The sequence below is a fragment of the Triticum dicoccoides genome, chromosome 5A (genome assembly GCF_002162155.2).
Source record: "Triticum dicoccoides isolate Atlit2015 ecotype Zavitan chromosome 5A, WEW_v2.0, whole genome shotgun sequence".
Classification (NCBI taxonomy): domain Eukaryota; kingdom Viridiplantae; phylum Streptophyta; class Magnoliopsida; order Poales; family Poaceae; genus Triticum; species Triticum dicoccoides.
The window spans coordinates 121,215,801-121,220,262 of NC_041388.1; the positions used below are offsets into that span (position 1 = coordinate 121,215,801).

At 42.0% G+C, this 4,462-nt stretch overlaps 1 pseudogene; it reads right to left on the bottom strand.

The window, feature by feature from the left end:
- Window positions 1-580: 580 nt before the first annotated feature.
- Window positions 581-3,622, bottom strand: LOC119299265 (annotated as a pseudogene).
- Between the last annotated feature and the right edge of the window lie 840 nt (window positions 3,623-4,462).

The window sequence follows — 4,462 nt, forward strand, 5'->3', positions numbered from 1 at the left end:
ATACGCGTGGAGAGTATCATTCCATTGATAGAAGGGGAGAACAAATAGTGGCGGACCTCATGATCTAGGTCATTCATTCATACATAATTCATCCAATTCTCTCAACATGCAGCTCTTCACATCACCAAATAAGCCACGTCGTCATCCACTAACAATATTTTGTAGCACATGCATACCCCAATATAATTGTTGCAACTCCAATTGTCCAGCGTACTTGCATACTTTTTCCACACACAATTACTTCCGAAAGTAATAGCTTTTTTTCTTTTTGCGAATATGCGCGGAGCGTATCATTCCATTGATAGAAGGGGAGAACAAACAGTGGCAAACCTCATGATCTAGGTCATTCGTTCATACATAATTCATCCAAAATCAATCTTTAAATTTTCGCAGCAACGCGCGAGGAAATCACCTAGTATATCCAAAATTTTAGAACACAAATTGTATGTGGTTTCCATGCCCATCCTACATGCCTACTCCGGTCTCTACCCCTCTAAGTGCCCCAAACAGTAATATATTTGAAATATACAGCAATTGTGGCCTACGAGAATGAATAGTACCTCGGTGATGTGTTATGCACTCAAAAGTCGGAATCAACCTCCTCTGCCAGTTTATGATCCCCATCCTTAACAATTTCCTCTTCATCCCATCTACTCATTTCAAGAGTGAGCTCATCTGAAAGACAGCCAGCTGCATTCTTGACGGCATCCTCCAAGGCCTCCACCTCCCTAACCTTCGCGCTATAACAAACTATCTCAACGTGGAGATGCTTGAGCGATTAGAGGTTCTGTATGCCGAAATCAAGACCACCACTCAAAGGGAACACATCATGCGCATTAAATGGAACCCGGAGCTTCTCAAGTTCAGGCATGGCTCCTGCTTCAAATACCAGCCCTGTCCCGCTGTCCCAGCAAGTGAAGTAGAATTCCTTCAGGAATCGGAATACATTGCTGCTGATAATGAGCCTTTCTTTAGGCCTTGCTGTTCTTGAAGATATCCAGAGAAATAACAGAGAGGGCAGGTTACCAAGGACTCGGAATGTTTCCTCATCCACTGGATTAACCACTTTGGGATTCTGGGGAAATAGTAGTTAATGTTCATCTCAAATCTCTGGAGTAGATGAGGAGGAGGAAACCAAGAGTCAATTAAGAAATCAAGGGAACAAGAATGGTAGCTCTGAAGATGTATCGAACGAAGGTTGAGCGTGCCTAGTTTGGAGAGGGACATGACCAAGTTATCTACACAAGCTTTCATGCCACTGTTTGTACTACTTATGTGCCAATTCAGGTTCAGCTCAAGTATTCTTAGTTTGGTCAGAGTGCCCAGCTCCTGCAAAGAGGTTAGACAGGTATTCTGGTTGATTTCAATCTCTGATAATTCCCGTAGAGCTCGCATATTCCCAATCCCTTCGGGCAACTCTGCGCTCTTAACTAACAGACATGCCAGTTGCTGTAGTTGAACAATACTAGCTGGCAACTTCTTTACCCATGTCCATCTTAAGTCTAAGGTCTGTAAATTCTGCAATTCTCCAAGTTGTTCAGGAAATGCTGTGATTCTTCTAACATTGAGTCGAAGGTACTTCAGCTGAGAAAGCCTGCTTATGTGTTCAAGATATTTGTGTTCCAACACCTCTCTATTTTCTATATCTAACACTTACGGATTGAAAGTTTGAAAGAGAAAGCATGTGTTCAGCTTCGGCACATCCAAAGATAGTGAGGGATCTAACATGAGAAACAACCATGTTCGATGGTACCATAGTATGTTCTTGAGCATGATAGTTCAGGGATAGTCGATGAACCTTATCATATGGAAGTGAGTTATGTTTGCTGTCACCAGATAAGGTTACAAAATTTTCTTCAATTGACTTGGATATAATTAGGTCAAGAATCATATCATGGACACGACAAGCATCAGCTCGACCATCATACTGGATTTCAACCGGTTCAATCAAGCTTCTGTTTATCAGATCGCTGAAATAGACTTCTCCTACTTCCTCCAGATTCTGTCCACCTTCTACAATGATAAAACCTTCCGCGATCCATCTCCTTACCAGCCGATCCCTCTTGATCACATAATCTTCAGGGAATATACTTAGATATAGCGAACATGTCTTCAAATGGTAGGGGAGATCATTGTAACTAAGGAACAATATCTTCTTCATCTCTTCCATGTCTAAATCCTTTTCAAGTGCTGAACCAAGAGAATTCCGTATTCTCAGCTATTCTTGTCTGGTACTAGCTTTATTTGCCAATAAGCTAGCTACTGTAATGATTGCCAACGGCAAGCCGCCACATTTTTTTAATATTTCATCTAAAACTTCCCTCAGTTAAAGAGGGCATCCACCTTCACAGCCAAATGCTCGTTTGAAAAATAAGCTCTTAGAGTGAGTTGCACTAAGAGGCTTTATTTCATACACATGATCACGGTTCTGAGAGCTACAATACTTGGCTACTGTGACGATACGTGTAGTTGTCAGTATTCTGCTGGAAGAACTATTTTCAGGAAAAGCACATTTGATTGCTCTCCATGCTGGGGTGCCCCATATATCATCCATTACTATGAAGTACCTATCACAAACTTTACAAATTAGAACATGTATTCCTAGAGCTGCAACCAGTGAATAGCAGTAGTGCTAGTAACTAGTACTAGTAACTACTAGTAAAAATAGTGTACATATATTATCCTACAGATAAAGCTGATGTAGCACTAACACAAAGTTCATATGAATGTATAATAAATTAGTGATGACATTTCCGAAGTAAGATTGTTATGAGTAAATAAGGCACACCTTTTATGCTTGAGGAACTGTCTTATTGTGTTGATGAGTTGCTGCTCATCCCATTCTTCGTTGCTGACACACTCTTGACAGCAGATCTGAGAGAGTATATTTCTCAAAATCCTCTTCAAGTCGGGTTTTTGGGACACCGACATGAAAGCTTGACATTCAAATTGCCCTTCCAGCTTCTGGTACACTTGATTAGCAAGAGTAGTCTTTCCAAGGCCCCCAATTCCAACAATGGACACTACCTTTAGCTGCTGTGCAATTGCAACTTCCCCTTCAGTTAGCAACTTGATGAGTTTATCCTTTGGGCCATCAATGCCAACGAGCCTCGTCATCTCGGTGAAAAATGCTGGTAAGCAGGGATCTATGCTTATCCTGCTCGGCTTGGAGACTACATCGTCAACCTTGTACCTCGCCCACCGACTGCTAACCTCAATAGCATCTTGTTTGAGAACTTTGATTTTCTTGGCAATGCAATGGCGCGTCTTGGAATTTGTCATTATATCCATGCACCTGCTGAGGCGTCCCTTGAAGCCACGGGGTTTGCGGCTGGACTCGCCACACGGGGACAGCATGAAACTGTCGATGCCATACTCGATGTCGTAGGACAGCTCTCGTACCTCCTTAATCCAACACTTGGACAGCTCATCAGGATCCTCAACCTCGGACATCATCTTGAGAAAAGCATGCATGGTCTCAAGCTCAGCTTTAAGGAACATGACATCACCTTTCACACTTCTGAGAAGTTTATACTCATCAGAGAGCAAAGCACCCAGCTTCCGTAGCACGGAGCCCATGGCTCCATGTGTTGCACACACAATGGCCTCGTCCATCCCCCTATCTGTGGGTTGAGTTTTTGTGTCCCTGCCACTTCGAAGGTTGAAGCCTTTTATACATGCATAGCCAGTCAAAGTATACATAATAAATACATTAAGATGATTGATCAAGTAAAGACAACATAGTGAGTGCGCAGGTGAGATGCCCGCATCATCTTATCATATAAAAGACACAGATCGTACAAAGCACATTTCAAAAGAAGACAAGCTGTCAAAAAAGAAAGGAAGTATGTACTATTTGCACCACGATTGCAAAGTCAGTCATTTAGTCAAGAGAAGGAGTCATAAGCCACCTCATGAGAAGACTATTAACACATAAAGATGTCGATGTTCCAATAATCTAGGAGTATATCAAGTGGAAAGACGGGAATCATAATAGATCCACCTAGACTAGTAAATGAAAGAAAGAGCAGGGCAAATGAATCTAAACAAAGGGAACAGGTTTCTTTCTCACGTGCTAGACTTGGTGTCAGTTTTAAGACCAGTGAACAAGACAGGGCTGGGGGGTATGGCTCTGAACAGAGAGGGTAGGCCAGCCACGGCGCTGGAGATGAGAGGGATGAAGGCAAATACTCGGAATCTGGGATTAGATCTTACTAGTAGTTTAACCTTCTCATCACTTAACTGATGAAGCCTACATGGTATCCCTTTTATAGGGAAGAATCGACTTGAACGCCAAAAATAGAATCATCACTTTCCTACTAAACCATATCTCTATCTTCATATTTAAGTTGATCTTTCCTAACTAAATACTCCCTCCGTCAAGAAATACAAGGTGCTCGTGATTTTGAAGATTTAACTTTTACTATCTATTTTATACAACCCGACACCACTGGAAAGTGCT